We start from the raw sequence: 18959 nt of genomic DNA on the forward strand, positions 1-18959 counted from the left end.
CAGCGGCATGATGTAGAACTCTTCCGTGTCCACATACGACTGAATATGCAGACACAGCTTTCCAATGATGGGAGTAACGCACTCTGAGTGGCCAAGACATGCCAATCCTGCCTCTACGGTATACCCCATCTCTTTAGCTCTGATGCCCAGCTTCATAGCTAATTTTGGCGTGATAAAGTTCGCTTTCGCACCTGGATCAAAGAAGATAAGTGCCATCTGGTCTCTAGCTTTACCCCACGCTCTGCATAACTCGCTGGCATCTGTACTAGGCCTGTCGCCCAACATGTTTGGCACTAAACCTGCCGAGGGCATAGGCTTCTTTCCTTTCCTGTCCTATTTGTCATCTGAGTCAGCTGGCCTTTTCTTTTGTGGACAGTTGGTTGCAAAATGATCAATCTGCTCGCATATAAAGCACTTGTTTTCAGCCATCAAGACCTTCTTTTCCTCGTGCGTCTTACGCATAAAAGGCTTCCTTTTCTGCTTCTTTGGCTGCGCTCCAGAAGTCTCGGCTGAACCCTTGCCTTAATTGACCTTCGTTGGCCCCTGGGACGCTTCGGGATCCGCTTTCATAAAGGGCTACTTTGCTAAATTTTTCTTTTGTTGCCCTCCTTTCTCGTTGCTCGGAAACCCACTGTCTTCTCCTTTCAACAAGGCAAGACCAATGTTAGCAACTTCCATAAGCTGAGTGAGGATAGCCACTCTGTTCTTGGTACAGTAGCCGCGAAGCCCTTTAGGCAGCCCACAACAACACTTCTCTATCTGCTCTGCCAATGGCACAAATCTGTAGGAGGTCACTGAGAGTAACGCTTTATAAAACCTCGGGTTGTACTCCAGCAAGCTCTTGCATGTAGCCGAAGTAAGCTGGTGCCAATCTGTCATGACGTCGGCTTCAAATTCATTTGACAACCAAGCAAATGCAAACATTTGCTTGAAGTATACCCAAGTGGCGGGTGCCTGTCCTTGCACTAACAAAGTCGTCCACCATGTAAGCGCATTGTCCTTTAAGAAAGTGGCAGCTTTTCTTACTTTAGAGGCCTCTGTAAAATTCCCTCCAGAGGAAAGTAAGAGCCTTTGCTTTATCCTCGAAGCCACTAAAGGTATTGAACTTCACAGTTGCACCTCCTTCTTTGTATGGTTTTGGCTTCTCTATTGGCCCCAAATAGGGAAGCGTCTGCAGCATGGGCACTGTAGTAGGGACCATCTGTGCCCCTTGGTCATTGAGATTTTGCATCAAAGGTGGCATATCTGGCTGCTGTCCAGAAAAACCAGCCATGCCAAAATTGACACGTGGCACCCCAAAGTGGCTCTGATTGCTCTGAAAGTCCTGCCGCATGCCAATGTTACCATACATGGGGTTTGGCGTCACGCCATGCATACCCCCAAACACTCTTCCAGGCATGTACTGTTGGTTTCCATGCGCATAACCAACCATACTTTGGAACACCAATCCACCCCCGAAGTACCCTAGATGTACCGTGGGTGGTGGAAAAACCTGATGCATTGCCTGAAGATTGGTTCCCTGTCCATTCAATGCAACATTTTGACCCTAAAAGGTGGCGGGCTGAACTGGCAAAACCTGTGGAGTAGGGATCCTCACCACCTATTCATGGACAGAAGGGACCTTTCTAGGAACCTGACGTGACTCCGCAACATGTGAATGCTCCCCATCTTGCTGAGACGCATGGGGGACCTGGGCTTGAGCCTCAACGGGCTCCGTATGTTGAGGGCGTTCCCTTGCCTGTTGTGACTTTGATGGTGCTTGCAAATAATCCATAAACCTAGGATTCTGCACCAACTAAGTGAAGATATTCACAGCAGCAACTAAATGTGTCCTGAACGCATCCTCTTCAAAGTGCCCAGTCATGAACCCTTGAACCTGTTCTCGCTGTGCATTCACACGAACAAAAGGCGTAGACAGTGGCGGTCGTGAACTCTCGGCAACTTCATGTTGTAAAGGAATAGCCTGTCTACCCTGGGAAGAGGAACCCTCTTCTCTAGCATCGTCTGTCCTGTCAGCCATAGTGTAATTCCAAGTTCCTGTGCTTTGTGTCTTCGCCGCAAACCAACCAAGGCTCACTTCTTAAAGAAAAAGTGATCTTGTCCCGGCGACGGAACCATGAAACCGGCCCGTAGGGCGGTAGACGTTAGCTTTCACCAGATTCTTTAACACTTGACTTTACGACACAAAGCAATGACTTAAAAGGAACCTATAACTGAGACTGGAATTACACTTCAAAACAAAAGCACGGCCAGGAAGCTAGAATGCTCCCAGGCAGACAGTGTCACCTGTCGGCCCCAAAGGTTTGCACCCCTTTCGGGATTTCTTTATTATCTTTCAGGAATGAGGAATAGACTACAAAAACCAGAGTCCTTGAGACCTTTATGTGTATCCAACAAGATGGCACCTGTACACGCGGAATTTTGACAACATAATGGCCCCAAAGCATGCCCTGGACAGTCTTCCAAGCTACGACTAGATATCACCTGTGCAGGCAAATTTTCGGCAACAGCCCCAAAACTTGCCTTGGACAGTTTCCCAAGCTCTGACTCGTTTCCAATAGCATAGACCCCCTATTTCCTGAGCAAAAACAGTAATTACAGCACGCTATATTTACTGGTTTTCTTGCTGTTTTCAGCCCTAAACAGCCCCCGAACTGTCGTCTAACAGTGGGACACTATTCCCAATGCTCCCGGCATCATGACGGCTGCAAAAGTCCAAATTCAGCGTGCACGCAGCGCTGAAATCGCACCTGTTTGGTGAGGTTGTCACCCTCACCGGTGCCTGCTTTGGTGTAGCAGTTAGCTACACCCGTTCCTGTTCAGAGAGGCTCTTGCCTCGGCACAGAAGCATAAATCCCCACAGTTGTACATTAGTCGATTTTGTACATTAGTCGAATGAGAAGCCCACTTGAGGGGCATAACATAACTGCTCGTAGGGGGGAGAGAGAGCAGTGCGTAGCGTGCAGGGTATCACTCCTGCCACCGCACTGTACATAAAAGGGAAAAAAAGCATTCCATAGCTCTGTGACAGGAAACTTGCAAATGAGCCTCCCAGCTATAAATTCAGCACCACTTCTTCTTGCATGAGGAAAGTGCACAGAAATGTGCCACTTGGCACGTTTACAAGCCATTTCCCGTTTCGGGGTTGCCGCCTAAAAATCTCCCGACCGGTTGCCCATGTGACTTCGCGGCAAAGTTGTAAAATGTTCCCCTTGTCATACCGAGGTAATGACACGAACACATTTTTAGGTCCAAAATAGCAGTTCCCTAAATTTTAGGAGATGCTTCCATGGCACTCACACTGGTCATCTGACCACTGTAACCACATCGAAAAATGCAATGTCGGCTAGCTATCAGATGATTTACACTCGTATCGTAGCCCCACCGTGGCTAACCTTAATGCATTTGCCCAACTTCAGTGCTCACTGGCCGTCCGGCCTAGACTCTCACTGTCCGCGTCACACCATGCAACTCGGGCATTGGCATTTCCAGAGGGGTGCTTTAAAACAAGTCAAATAAAATTCCGCCAAAAAGAAATCAAGAAGTAAAGTTGCCACAAACTTGTGACAATGCCAAACCCCATGTATGGTAGCATCGGTATGCAGCAAGGTTTTCAGAGCAACCAGGGCTAGTTTGAAGTGCCCAGACTCATTTTGGAATGGCTGGTTTTTCTCGATAGCAACCAGATATGGCACCTCTGACGCAAAATGTTAATGGCCAAGATGTGCCGATGATGCCTACTATAGTGCCCATGTTGCAAACTATTCCTTATGACAATTTGGGGGCACTGGAAAAGCCGAAAGCTTACAAAGAAGGTGATGCACCTGTAAAATTTAGCAGTTTCAGCGGCTTCGAGGATAAGGCAAAGGCTCTCACTTTTCTCCAACAGTTTGATACAGCTTATGCTGAAGGGAATTTTACAAAGGCCTCTAAGGTCAGGAAAGCTGGTACTTTCTTGAAGGACAATGTGCTTACATGGTAGACGACATTGTTAATGAGAGGACAAGCCCCCGCCACATGGGTCTACTTCAAAAAAATGTTTGCATCTGCTTTTTGTCAAATGAATTTGAAGCCGACATCATGACAGATTGGCACCAACTCACTGCGGCTACTTGCAAGAGCCTACAGGAGTACAATCGGAGGTTTTGCAAAGCATTACTCGCAGTAACCTCCTACAGATTTGTGCCATGACAGAGCAGATAGAGAAGTATTGTTGTGGCTACCTAAAGGGCTTTGGGATTACTATACCAAGAACACAGTGGCTACCCTCACCCAGCTCATGGAAGTTGCTAACACTGGTCTTGCCCTGTTAAAAGGAGAGGACAGTGGGTTTCCAAGCAACGAAAAAGGAAGGCAGCAGAAGAAAAATTCAGCAAAGAAGCCCTTTGTGAAAACGGTTCCTGAAGCGTCACAGGGGTCACAAAAGACCAACAAGGATAAGGACTCAGCCCGGACTTCTGGAGCGCAGGCAAAGAAACAAAAAAGGAAGCCTTTTGTGCGTAAGTCACTCGAGGAAAAGAAGGTCTTAATGGCTGAAAACAAATGCTTTATATGCGAGCAGCCTGGTCACTTTGCTACCAATTGTCCACAAAGGAAAAGACCAGCTGACTCAAATGATAAAGAGGATCAGAAAGGCAAGAAGCCTATAAACCCACGACAGGTTTGGTGCCAAATATGGTGGATGATAGGCCCAATCGTCACAAGACGGGCACCACATGCCAATAGAAACGAACAGACTAAACAGACTTTTAGCACTTCAATAACCGCTGAACTCAAAGAGAGATGACAGGCGACACGGTGGCGGAATTCCACCCCAGAGAGTATTGGCCCAAACCTTGGCGCCCCTTTCACTATTTCTTTATAGTGCATTAACACAGTACAAGCCGATACTCCAGACTCTACATCTTCTCCGGGAAGCATACCAGAGAATGAGCCCTTATCACATATTTAAAAGCCCTTGGCCTATGAAAAGCCATTTACATGAAAAGCCTTCAAACTCAAAAGCTTCTAGTCCAAAAGCAATGCCAAAAAGCTGTCAGTGTAAATCACGGAATTCTGTACAACTACCAACGCAAATCGCGGGAATCCGTACGGCCTACCGCGTCAGCACTGTCAACGTGATTTTTGGAAACTGCCACGTCATCAGCTGCGAATCCTGCTTTATTTTAATTCTTTGTGTCACTTGGGGCCCCATCGGACAGGGTCCCCATAAGTTGGTAGGACTTCTTCTACTATTACTTGTTCTTCTTAGGGTTTAGGCCCCTCGACCGAGATCTGCAAGTTGGCTCCATTCTTCAGGGCTTTGACACGTCAGCAGTCTATGACATCCCCCCTTCTTGGAAGAAAGTAATCGTCCGCGATTACAGCATATCTACAAAACAACTCAAGTTAGCTCAAACATTTCCGAGGGTCATTCCGAGGGACATTCCGAGGGACAATCAATTTTCTCTTTTTGTTAAGGAGTCAGCTTCTCCTTTCGGCTCTTTTGATCAAGGAGTTGGCTTCTCCTTTCTTCCAGTTCGGAACTCTTGATATGTTGGCGTAGTAAAATTAGCCATCACACCCAAACCGCACTGATCTTCCACAGGCGTCTTGATGCACTAAAATTACATACCCAGGCAATCTCATCCAATTAGGAATATTCTGTGGTTGGCACATCACAATGCAACATAAATGCTCACATATGCATATTACAAGACACAACAAGCAGCGTCACTGAGCAGTCCCCCGAGACAAACGGTCTGCGATATGAAGCTACTCAACGACTACCTCGTCACTCCCCCCGCATATAACCTAAAAAGTCCGGGCCATGAGCTTAGAGGACTGTACAACCAAACGCTCCGAAGACCGCAGTCTACGTCGCTTGGAGGTTCAAGCATACAACCAAACGCTTCCCAGGCATCGGCCTGCATCGTTTGGAGGTTTTCTAGCATACAACGGAACGCTCCCAGACATTGGCCTGCGTCGTTCCGAGGTTTTCAAACATACAACGAAACGCTCCCCAGGCATCGGTCTACGTAGTTCCGAGGTTCAAACAATACCAAAACAGTTTCTCACTTCTCCACCCAGGAGTAAAATCACCAATCATTGAAAACAGTATTAAAACTGTCACAAAATGGTGACGTGGCAAACCCTCACACGCAAAGACACACTCCCAAAATGGGGCAGCAAAACCAGTGCAACAAGGCGGCTAGCCCCGTGAAACGCAGGTCTGCTGACGTGGCAATTCCGTACAGTCTGCTGACGTGGATGCTTTTTGGACAAGCCTTTGAAGCTTGCTTTATTCCACGCAAGAGAACTCTTCTGCTTTATTTTTTTATGCAAGAGAGGGAGAGAGAGAGAGAGAGCCTTGATGCTTTATTTCCAGCTTCCGCAATTTCCGTTGCGGTTCGCGGGCTGCCACGTCAGCAGACTGAACGGAATTGCCACATCAGCAGAACTTCCGGGTTTCACGGGGTTGCCCTACTGCAGCGGTTCTGGTGCCCCATTTTGAGAGTGTGTCTGTGCGTTGGGGTTTGCCACGTCACCATTTTTTGACAAAAACCAGAGTCAAACAATTCAATTGGCACTAAGACAGGTTTAAAACAGATAGCATCCATTTCAAACAAACTTCAAACAATACTTTCTCAAACAATGTTCAAAAGTATCTAACTAGAAACAACTAGAGAGGTCATTCAGGGCTTTGTTCGGACAATTGAACTTTGAGGACAACTGGCTTGCCCTTCTGCATCACGGTGATGGTCCTGTTCCAAACCTAGAGAGTTGCATCCATTCTTGTCGTGCCAAGGCATGCCCAAGAGAACGTCGCAATTGCCCAACTTCATAATGTGGAAATCGGCTTTTCCATGATAATCTTGTATAGTCACTAGAAGAGCACCAATGAGCCCTACCACTTTCTGAGTTTGCCCCGTGGCTAGCTCAGCTTCAATTTCTCCACCCTCTGCATCATAATCAAAGTGCATCTGCTTCAAGAATTCTGGATAGAGGAAGTTCTCCATAGCTCCGGGGTCAAAGAAAATAAGGGCTTTCAAGCCGTTGACTTTTCCATAAGCTCTGCATAATTCATTAAAACTCTCCACGTGTATACCATAAATACCGGGTACTAGTCCAATAGCAGGTCTAGCCCAGGTTGCATTGAAGACGTCGAGACTCGCTCAGGACATGTATTGAACGTATGCCCTCTTTGGAAACATTCAAAGCATCGGCCTTCTTGTAACAAGGCGTCTCGTTGACGGTATGCCAGACGAGGCCATAGAGGTTGGTTTTCACGGGATTCCTGAGAATTTGTTCGTTGGTGCCCGGAGTTCTGGTTAGTGGCCGAAGGTTCTTCTGTGGTAAACTCCAACTTTCCCTTCATGAGCTTGTAGCCGACCGCGGCATGGTCCATAAGCTCTTGCATGGTAGAGACTTGCTTGGAGAGAATATTCCTGCAATGGTGATGGTAGTCCAATGTAGCGCTCGCACTGGTCCTCCAAGGAAATGAACTTAAAGGACACCAGAACAGTCATCCATGGTTTTGGTGGCAAGCATTTTCAAGTTGCCCCACTCTGCCAAAATCCAGACTTCAAACATCGAAGTCATGTAACTACGTGCAAAAACTGTCTTGAAAGCTTGCCAGGTCCTTGGAGCACGCGGTTGTGTCGTGATTGACCTCCACCATTGCATAGCATTATCTTTAATAAATCCCACTGCTCGAGAAATCTTGGATTCTTCTGTATAGTTCCCCAAAGCATAGATGTTGTCGAACTGCTATAGGAATTGCAATGCTTTCTTGCGATCTTTCACCCTGGAAAAAGTGAAAAATTTGATTGTCGTGCCGCCATCTTTGAAATCTTTGGGTTGGTTAGGCGCATATCTCGGGTATGGATAAAAGGGTATCCATATGGGTTCCAACCATTGTAGCCTGGTGGCGGTGATGGTGGAGGTGGGGGCAATGGCGGTGGCAAAGGCGATTGCACTGGATCAGGGTCAGATGGCTACACCATATTCCTAAAGACTCCCCCGATCGAAACAGACGGCTGAGAAGGTTGCCGGTTGGAAGCTCTCGTACTTTCTGGTGCCAGAGAAGGAGGTACCACCTAGGGCATCAGAGGGGTAACATGTAGTTCAAAAATTGTTGAAAACTTTGCAGCATCGGAATATTCTGCCGCGAAAGAATGTCATGAAGCTCGTTGAGCAGAAACTGCAAATATTCTGTTGAATCCATGAATTCCACGTCTTGGGTTCTTTATGGCTTTTGCCCTGTAAGACAGAACGATGCGATGTATGAAGGATGGGAGTGGCTAGCAAGTCCGGGGTCGGGACACGAAGATACTTCACATAAAATTCTAGTAGACTTTTGGAAACGCCGGTTTGCTCTGTCTGCTCTTTCATAGGACCGGTATGCTTTCAGAAACGCACACGCCTGATGCTCTGATACCACTGTCACAAGACGAGCACCACGTGCCAAGAGAAAAGAACAGCTTGAACAGACTTTTAGCCCTTCAATAACAACTTAACTGAAAGAGAGAGATGACACACGACACAGTGGCGGAATTTCATCCCAAAGAGTATTGGCCCCAAACATTGGCGCCCCTTTCGGTATTTCATCAACACAGTACAAGCCGGTACTCCAGACTCTGCACCTTCACCAGGAAGCATGCCAAAGAATGAGCCCTTAGCACATATTTAAAGGCCCTAGGCCTATGAAAGCAGATTACATGAAAAGCCTTCAAACTCAAAAGCTTCTAGTCCAAAAGCAATGCCAAAAAGCTGTCAGCGTAAACCACGGAATTCTGTACAACTGCCAGCGCAAAACACGAGAATCAGCACTGTCAACATGATTTCTGAAAACTGCCACGTCATCAGCTCCGAGTCTTACTTTATTTTAATTCTGTGTCACTTAGGACTCCATCGGTTCTCCATAAGTTGGTAGGACTTCTTCTGCTATTACTTGTTCTTCTTAGGGTTTAAGCCCCTCGGCCAGGATTTGCAAGTTGGCTCTATTCTTCACACGTAAGCAGTCTATGATACCAATACAAATGCCAACGAGTTATGCAGAGCATGGGGTAAAGTTAGAGATCAGACGGCACTCGTCTTCTTTGATCCAGGTGCTAAAGCAAACTTTATCGCACAAGGTTAGCTATGAAGCTGGGCATCAGAGCTGAATAGATGGGATGGGGTACACGACAGAGGCAGGGTTGGCATGTCCTGGCCACTCATAGTGTGTGCGTATGCATCTTTTGTCATATGTAGACACTAAAAAATTTATATCATGCCATTGGAAGAGTGCGATGCGCTACTTGGAATTCCATGGATGTTCAAAGTACATGGCGTGCTGGATGCCTTCAGCAAGACAATCACCCTTCAGCATAGGGACAAAACTCATGTTTTGGATGTAAAGCTCAAACAAAGGGGAGTCTGTCCCTATTGTATCTGCTTCGGCTATCACTTCTATAATAAATCATCTTTCTGTGTACTTGATTTTTGCACGTGATGTCTCAGATAATTGTCAGTCAAATTTATCTGTGCTAGATAAAGAAAGGTCAGCATTTTTGCAAGAGTTTACTGACTGTTTTTCAAATTCATTACCGTCGCAATTGCCGCCAGAGAGACCTGAGGACCATCGGATAGATTTGGTGCCAGGGTGTAGCCCACCAAATAGACCTCCCTACAAGGTTAGTGCGGCGCAGTAGAAAGAGATTATGGGCCAGGTTGAGGAGTTATTAGAGAAGGGGATGATTCAGCCAACTACCGTTCACATGGCCATACAATGTCCAACCATTTGCAACTTCAAAAAGAGGGTCTCAAAAATAAAACAAAAATCATTGGAAAGAAACCATCAACTAAGGTTAGCAATTGCCACGTCCTCGTGACATAGTTAACAGTTGCCACGTCCTCGTGACAGTATCAAGCAACTTCAGTCTGAAGAATACATCATTTATCTTCTCTTGAATCTCAAAAGAGCCATAATATCGCATACTTAGCTTTGGAAGAAGCCGCACCTTTCCCTTTCGTTTCCTCAAGCGCGCCTTCTCAAACCATAAGAGCACCCAATCATCTTCCTTCAGTTGCAAGTCGCATCGATGTTTATCAGCTGCCTTCTTATGCCGTGCTTGAGACTTCTCAAGAGACTCACGAACCTTGGCAAAAGCAGTGTCCAAATCTCTCCTACATTGATCCGCTTCAAAAATCTTACCTTTGGTGTTTAGAAATGGAGGAACCTTCTTAGCACCCTCGATTACTTCAAATGGCGCCTTCCTCATCGATGAATGAACTGTGGTGTTGTAGGCAAACTCCACCAAGGGCAAGTACTTTTCCAATTGAGTCTTCTGATCCAAAATGTAAGACTTCAGTAAATCCAAAACCACCAAATTGGCTATCTCAGATTGCCCGTCCGTGTCTGTGAGTGGAATGCAAACAAGAACCATGTAACCGAAAAATCTGTGAAACAAATAGTCTCACCAAACGATCAGGCTTAACCCTCTTCTTTACCGGAATGAAGTGGGCCAATGCCATCATGCCCATACCAGGATCTCATCAAGCTCATCGACTTCTGGCATATCTTCTGGCACATCACCCACGAAGGGTCTTAGAAGACTCACGTGAAACGCATTATAAATCTTCCATGCATCAACCAATTTCAGCCTGTAAGCCACATCGCTGATCTTGTCAAGCACTTTTGATGTGAGCGGAAAATCCAGTCCATCATTATATTAAACGTGGCAGGAGCATTTGTTAGCCCAAACGGCATCACTAGAAACTCATAAAGACCAAATGTCGTTCTGAACGCAGTCTTGTGCACATACTCTGGCCTTATACGAATTTGATGGTACCCACTTTTAAGGTCTATCCTGCTGAAAATTGCAGCACCCTCTATACGATCAAGAATATCATCAATCCTAGAAATAGGAAACCTATTCTTGATGGTATTCTTACTCAATGCACGGTAATCAATACACATGCGCCAAGAGCCATCCTTTTTTTGCACTAGGAGTACTGGGGAGCAACCGTTTCACCTGCAGACGGGAAGTTGGTCGGCACTGGAATTCGTATAGTAAGAGGATGTCTAGGCTCAGTTCATGATCTCTAGGCTCAGTTCAAGATCATGTAGGTCCCCCCGTCGCACTTAGCAAGTTGGTGGATACTAGGAAGTGAACTCAATAAAGGCACAAAGTCAAGGTGGGGTCACCAGAAGAAAGTACCCGTTAGTTGAGCCACATTGCATTTTTGGATGCGGTCCCAATGAGGATAGATGGTCAGAAGACCAATGGGAGCCCAATGGAAACATCTGCTAAAAATTAGAAAACTGCTATTTTGGGCCATGAAATCTGTTCGCGTCATTACCTCTAGAATGACAAGGGGAACTCTGCCGCAAAGTAACCACTCGGGAGATTTTTAAGCGGCAACCCCGAAACAGGAAATCGCTTCTAAACGTGCCAAGTGGCACATTTTAGTGCACTTTCCTCTTGCAAAAGAAGTGGCGTTGAATTTTAAACTAGGAGAGAGCTCATTTGAAGTCTGTCAAGGTTAAGAGCTATTCACTTCAAGCTTTCCATCTCATGTGCAGTATGGTGCAAGAAGTCATGTCCTGCACACCTCACACTGCTCTCTCTCTCTCTCTTCCCTACATGCAATAATGTGATGCCCCACAAGAGGACTCTTCATTTGACTCATGTACAACTGTGTGGTTATATGCGTTTTTGCTGAGGCAAGAGCCTCTCTGAGCAGGAGCGGGAGTAGCTAACTGCTGCTCCAAAAGCAGGCATCGGTGAGGGTGATAACCTCACCGTACAGGTGCATTTTCAACGTTGATTATGCGCTGAAATTGGACTTTTTTCAGCCATACGGACGCCAAAACCATTGGGAACAGTGCCACTCTGTTAGAGGATAGTTCGGGGACTGTTTAGGGCTGAAAACAGGGCAAAAACCAGTAAATACAGCGTACTGAATTTATTGTTTTTGGGCAGAAATCAGAGGGTTCATGTCAGTGGAAGTGAGTTCCAGCAGGGGAATTGGTTTCGAGCAAGTTTTGGAGCTGTTATGCTGTCGAAATTTTTCCAAAACAGGTGGTATCTAGCTGGATACAAGTAAAGACTCTTCTTGTAAGTAACCCTCTTAAAGAATAAAGAAATACCGAAAGGGGCGCCAATTTTGGGGCCTACAGGTTGTCGGTATCTGCTCGGAGCATTCTAGCTTCCAAGCCGTGTGTGCTTAAGTGTTAATTTCCGTCGCAGGTTACCTTTGCAAAGTACTCTCTGTGTGTGACTAAAGTAAAGACTTTCGGATGAAAGCCAAAGCCTACTCCCCCACAAGGCGGTTTTAGATACTTGAAAGATTCACAATGCTTTTCATGTGAGTCGCTTGAAACCTTTCAAGGGTGAGGTGCCAATCAACAGGGAGCCTGAGGAGCAACCTAAAGGAGGAGATTCTCGTTCCAAAACAGATATTGGCTCACAAAGAAAGGAAAGTGAAAGGTAAAGTGATACGCCAGTTCTTAGTTAAATTCAACACCTATCCGGCTGTCAAGTGCAGTGGAATTGAAATGGTGAAGATCTAGCTTTACACTTCCACAAATCCTTCAATTTCTTTCCTTGCGTTAGTGAATGCTTTATGCTTCAATAAATGTTCCTTTTACTTTCCTCTGAAGAGAGGGGCTGAGAGAATGCAATAGAGATGTGTAGAGGGAGAGAGGAAAAGAGAGAAGAGCGACACTCGATGGGGTCCCAACCAACCCTCTCAAGGACCCCTACACCGTTACCAATGTGGTAATTGCTTTAGATTGCGTAAATGGAATGTATACACAATGCAATACCTCAATGTAGACTCTACTGACTCGATAACGACAAATCACCGCGATAACTCCTCAAGAGGAGGCATCTCCAGAGCTGATTTGATGCACCCTGGATCCTTCTTAATGTGGGATTGTGAATGGCCACCAAGGGTAGATCTGAGGCTGATTTGCGCTCCTGATGTGGGAGGAATGACAAGCTTCAATGTTGGCTGCAAAAACGCAGATCTGCAACGAAAAACGCAGCAGATCTCTCGCGTAGAGCAAACTTCGTCGTCTTCAAGAAAGCTCAAAGAGAGAGATTGCCCAAAATCTGATGATCAATTTTCCTTCACACATGCCCTCGAAGGAACCTTTATATATAAAGGTACTAATCTAACCTTTTGAGTGCCCCTGACCCTTGGCTTTTCTATTGTCCAACCTTTGGCATTTCATTTATTCGACCTTTGGCTTTTCATTTGTCTGACCTTTGGCTTTTCAATTATCCAATCCCTTGGCTTATAAAAAGAAGGGCAACCCACTTTCAGGGAAAAATGCTTCCCTAAAGGCTACAATCTGAGATCAAAGAGATTAGTCTGGTTCTAGGGGCTTCTCGTGCTTCTCAAGGCTTCCAAAAGATAAAGTCTGTTGGGTAGCTACAGATTTAAGGGACATTGCAAATACTTCCCCTACCAATAGGCTCACAAGGGATCCCCTAGGATTTCTTAGTTTGAGGGTTGGCTCTAAATCATAGTCACATGCCATTTGGCACATCAAGCAAATGTGCACATGACAATGTAAAGCCAGTTGACCTTTAGTATCAATGTTCACAAGCTAGGTTAGCCTTCACAAACTATAGCCACCTTCAGTTGTCAAAGAGAATTGAACAAGTTGTGAGGCAAAATGTAGCATAAGTAGGATAGAAGCTACAAAAACAAAGAGCTGTAAATATAAGCATTGTCTAACACTTGGAACAAGACACTAGTTGGCAAAATAGAGTTCCCAAAAGGCATTCCGAATTAACGACTACAACTCAATGAAGGTGATGAACCTCGTGCTTCAATGAGACCTATGCTTAGAAGTGTCAAAACTAATTTTTGACATTATGGCCTTCTACAATCTTTGCACTCATTACTATATGCATATGCACCAACATTAACTAGTCTATTAAAAAAACATCAATCTCTTAATAATTTTATATCACATAACTTTGAAAAGAAGTTCAAAATTTATATCTAACACCTTGTAAAGCTATGTAAACAATTCATGCGACAGGTCAACTCAGTCATGTGGTCGTGTCACACGAACTACAAAACTAGTACACAAGTCATAAATATGCTCTATAAGCCAAAATCTTGGATCCCTGATACTTCGATGAGAGGAAAAGACTGGCCAAGAAGTAAGAGAAGGCACTTCAAAAGGAAGTAAATTTTATATACGTGACGCTATTAAGTGCTTCCTGTAAGTTGCAGAGCTTCAGATAATTGTCATGGAGTCCCTCGCGCAATCGTCAAACGGGAATCAAACATCCATCAACGTGCATTGATCAACTACACCCGCAGAATAACATGGGCAAACAGGCATCATTACGACGCCTGAATGCAAACCAGCTGAAAGCCCTAAATTTCAAACAGAAACGCAAAACGAAACAATCTGAACCTGGCGATCCTTTTGCCTGCGAGAAATTGTTTCACAATTCGGTGATCATCGGCAAGAGCTACTTTATGATGACGATCCCACCAAAATAAAGAACCAGGATGGTAGGCCTAGCTAGGCCTTATAATATGAAATATGAGGGCTCTCCAAGACCTAGCCTATACGAGGCCAATCCTTCATACATATCGTCAAGGTTCAAAAATCATAGGCTTTAGGAGAAGAAAAACTACCAACTAGAAACACAAACCCATAACAATTGTAGCAGCACTAATAATTGTAGCAAATCATATTATGTAAAGCTTCATTTATTCAATAATATTATCAGATTGATGCGGTTTGATTTCACCCCTCAAAATTACTCTGCAAAGTCTGCAAATGGAAAAATCATACTCTTGATGACACAAAAAAGTTTGGTTGTACTTAGAATGCATGTTTGATGCTTTAAAAGTGGATTTCTCTTTGCAACTCAATAAACTACCTACAAAGCGAATGTCGTGCCTTGAAAATTCTATAAACCTTAAAGGTCATTCAAAGGCCACCATGAGAATATTCTAGCAATTCTAACTCAAGCTCAGGTGAATGAAAAACAACATTGAAGAGGGTAATGAAATTGGAATGTGCAAAGTACAAAGAACTTGCTTGAACTCCACAAACACAATTTCTTATCGCATTGAAAAGATTTCCCTGTTTTTGTTTGATCGAGTGCATTGCACTTGGGAAAAATGTATGATTGCTCCTTGTTGTAGGGTTTCTCATTGATCGCTTCTTAATTACTTTTTCAATCCCCTCCCCAGTCCCCAACCCCCTTCAAATTTTCTACAAAGATTGCTTCCTTTAGCTAGCAAGTTTGATAAAGTGTCTTGGCTATCAAATTGTGGTTTATCAAGGTTGTTGTAACAATAGCAATTCCTTTGTCCTCAAGAATTTCTTATACAAACATAGCAGGTCATAGAAATTGTTCAATCTCATTGAATTTATTGAATGTGCAACCCAAACATAATTTATTTTTCAAGTTTAAAGGGTTCCATATAAAGGGGAAAATTTTGAGCTTTTGAACCCATGAACGTTCTTTACTTCATGGAAGAGGATGGAATAAAAGTGCCAAAGATGAGCATATCATAGCCCATCTACCAATGGTGAAATAGGCGGAGAGAGGTGGAGAAGTAGAACCCCTCCTGAAGTAGAACACTCTGACCAAACGAGAAAGGATGTCAATGTTGAGAACAACATGGCAACACACCTAGTCCAAAGGAACTTACGTAGGAGAAGGGCAAGGGGCGAATGAAGAGGCTAGAGGGCAATGTTGGCAACTGATATCTCGATCAAGGTATTGGGGGCAATAGCGTTAGAAGCTATCTCGGTCACAAGTGAACCATCACCATCTACATCTCTACAACAATGACGTTGTCTCCAATAACCCCTAGTTGCACTATCTCATGTCTTTTACAATACATGTAACTAGATTGTAACTTGCAAATAACAAGATTAACCCTTGTATTGACAAATCATGATAATTAATTCATGTAGACATACAAGACAAGGAGAATTAGACATGGTAGTCCCAAAAATTTTCCACATATTTTAGAATCAACTACCCCTTCTTCTCGAGCTTAAAAGCATGAAAAGCCATAAGCATGTCGTCTTTGGCTTTATTCATCAAGAATTGCCGCATAATAGAAATTCTACAAAGTCTTTGGTCCAGCCCCTTGGGTTTGCATACTAACCCACGATTGACAAGTAGAATTTTGTTGGTACATAGCTACATGGCATAGATCGGATTGCTCCATGAAGCTCTCACCTCCAAAGGTAGCATCAAATTGTTGGATAAGGTTAAGCACCTTATCCGTATGGCCATAAGTGCCATCAAAGGAAAGAAAGTGATAACTTATATGCATGATATGTCCTTTTGCTCTATCATCAGGGAGGTTTGTCCTCTTTTCATGCAAGCGACCTCTTTCACTTATCCCACTCTTGGAAAGAGAATTGTTGCTTGAGGGAGATCTTTGCCTCTTCACAATGCAGCTAGGAAAGCAATGTTGTTCTTGAGAAAGTGGTTTTCTCCCAGTGACAAGCCTATCAACATGTTCACTCCCTCATGGAGAAGCTTGTTCTCGAGGAGGAGCCCTTGTGGTAAGAACCATGTTGTGTGAAAACACGAATGCTTGGCCCATGGGTCATAAAGAGGGATTATGTTGTGTTGCATGCAACCTTTGTAGTAAATAATTTATTCCATAAGTTCCTTGTGTCGAAGCTTCAAAATCCTTAAAATATTGATATCATACCAATTCATCCTTTAGGTAAAATCTCATCAATACACGTATATTGCAAAGAAAAGGAGTGGAATCCATGGAGCTTTTGTTATGAGCTTTAAAAGAATAAGCTCCATAGCATATTAGTAAATGGAATACTAGTAAAGGTTCTTGAAATTTGCGATGGCCTCTATTAATCCTATCATATGACCTCTGTAACCTTTGAACTAACTTTTGAATTCAACTAAATTTTGATGAAAGAATTTGACTTTGTATGAGTGAGGTATGAAAAACTTAGTGAAGAACAATTTTTCACTCTTGTTAGAAGTAATAACTTTGAATTTCTAAGAGTAGGTGGAAGAGTTCATAATATGAAAAATTTAGTGAAGATCATTTTTTCACTCTTGTCAGAAGTAATAACTTTGAATTTCTAAGAGTAGGTAGAAGAGTTCATAATATGGGAGTGTGAACGTAGAGATATACCCTCTTTTGGGAATTTTAAATAGGCAAATAAATGTTCTAAGCCCTCATGCCCATTCACATGCCCTTCTATCCACTTTACCTTTCGTTCACATCCACCGTGAGCCATATTTTGTCATTTTGGATAGATTTGGAACTCATTTGAGCATCATAAAATTTTGTTAGAAATGTTTACATGCACTTATAAGTTGCATTCATCCCTCACGACTTTATTAACTATAAATGCACTTCCTTGCGTCCCTCATTATCCTTTGGAATGCTTTCACTCTCTAATATAGTCATTTTTAGAGAGAGAAAGGCCATGATAAAGCTTTAAATACATCTAAAGGCAATTTTGATGTATTTTAATGCACATCATCAAAGGTAAATTTTGATGACATGCATTATATAGTAAGGTCCATTTTATATGGTTGCTTTCCTTTGCAAGTTTTGTAGTGCTCTCGGAACACTGAAAACAAGGTTACGGAGTCATTTTAAACCTGTTTTGATTCCAAAAATATATAACTGATTTCTAAAATGATTTACCGCATCATAATGAATATTTATTGTGGTTTTAAAACCTTTATGTCCATTATCGCATTTCATAGAGGCTTCTCAGACATTAAAAAAGTAGTCTTAAGGTCATTTTAAGTCATTTCTTCTTAAAGAAATCCATCAGAACCCCTTAACCAACTCCTATCGATAGTCTTGCTCTTCCCTCTTACTCTGTAGCCCATTTTTGAGTCAAATACACAAATTCTGTGTGTGTGTGTGTGTGTGTGTGTGTGTGTGTGTGTGTGTGTGTGTGTGTGTGTGTGTGTGTGTGTGTGTGTGTGTGTGTGTGTGCGTGTGTGTGTGTGTGCACGCATGTGCTAGAGAAGGAAAAGTACTTGTCCAAGATTAGATTTTCATTTTGATCACTCTTAACATCTTTAAGAGATAAAAATGAGTTTTTATTACTTTCTAAGTCATTTTAAACTTACCAAAAATTAAAATTGGTGGACCGACTAGAAACAAAAAATTATGTGTGCAGTCTTAAGTTTCCATTTTGATCACTAAAACATCTTTAGGTGATCAAAATGAATTTTTATTACTTTCAAAGTAGTTTTAGGCATACAATAATTAGATTTGGTGACATTACCCCACCCTTACATCGTGGTCACCCTCGATTATGAATGTATGAAGGGAGAAAGGCTACATATTATATTGGATCCACTTATTGCCCTAAAGGCTATTCCAATGTAGTTGCCTACTCTACTTGGTGCTTGAGAGCATGTCTGCCGCAAGCTTGTTATTCTAACAAATATCCATATACCATTCCATCATATCTTACACTATCTGGTGCTTGAAAAGTAAAGACTTTCCACAAGCATGAAAACATTGTATGCAAAAGTTTGACTTCATCAAGCATTTATTTACATTGATGTCGTATTTGTTACCCGACCCATGTGTTTGGTTATAGCCCGGGCATAGTCTTCAACTAGGAGAGAGAGTCTTTAAGTTGAGGTTCATCATCCATTCGCATCATCAAAATAATAACTAAACTCCGCTAAATACTTACACAAAACCTTACCATGGAGAGTAAGTTATCTTCTTGTTGCAAAATGACTTCTTTTTGGACTATTTCATCTACCTCATCAAATTCAAAAGGATCTTCATTAATTGGCTTTGTAGGAGGAGACCCTTTATATGGCTTCAATAAGCTAACATGAAAACATTATCATGTTTCTTCAAATGAGAAGAAACTTGAGCTTATATGCCATATCATGAACCTTTTTTCAATTTGAAATGGTCCATAATAATGTCAATCTAACTTTGTATAGTATTTTTGATATCCAAATTTCTTG

At 43.3% G+C, this 18959-nt stretch overlaps 1 protein-coding gene across 3 annotated transcripts in view; it reads right to left on the reverse strand.

Annotated features, from left to right (window-relative positions):
- The window catches only part of LOC147438345 (enhancer of mRNA-decapping protein 4-like), a 126847-nt gene extending 112283 nt beyond the window's left edge, over positions 1-14564 (reverse strand). For 2 of the 3 annotated variants that reach the window (XM_086487647.1, XM_086487645.1), the window contains exon 1: positions 14408-14564. The gene's annotated coding sequence lies outside the window, so the exon portion shown is untranslated. Of the gene's footprint in view, positions 1-14187; positions 14381-14407 lie in introns of those variants that run through there. The other variant, XM_086487646.1, reaches the window with a different exon arrangement.
- Positions 14565-18959: the final 4395 nt, after the last annotated feature.

This window comes from Adiantum capillus-veneris, chromosome 17 (assembly GCF_014529385.1).
Source record: "Adiantum capillus-veneris isolate H3 chromosome 17, ASM1452938v2, whole genome shotgun sequence".
Classification (NCBI taxonomy): Eukaryota; Viridiplantae; Streptophyta; class Polypodiopsida; order Polypodiales; family Pteridaceae; genus Adiantum; species Adiantum capillus-veneris.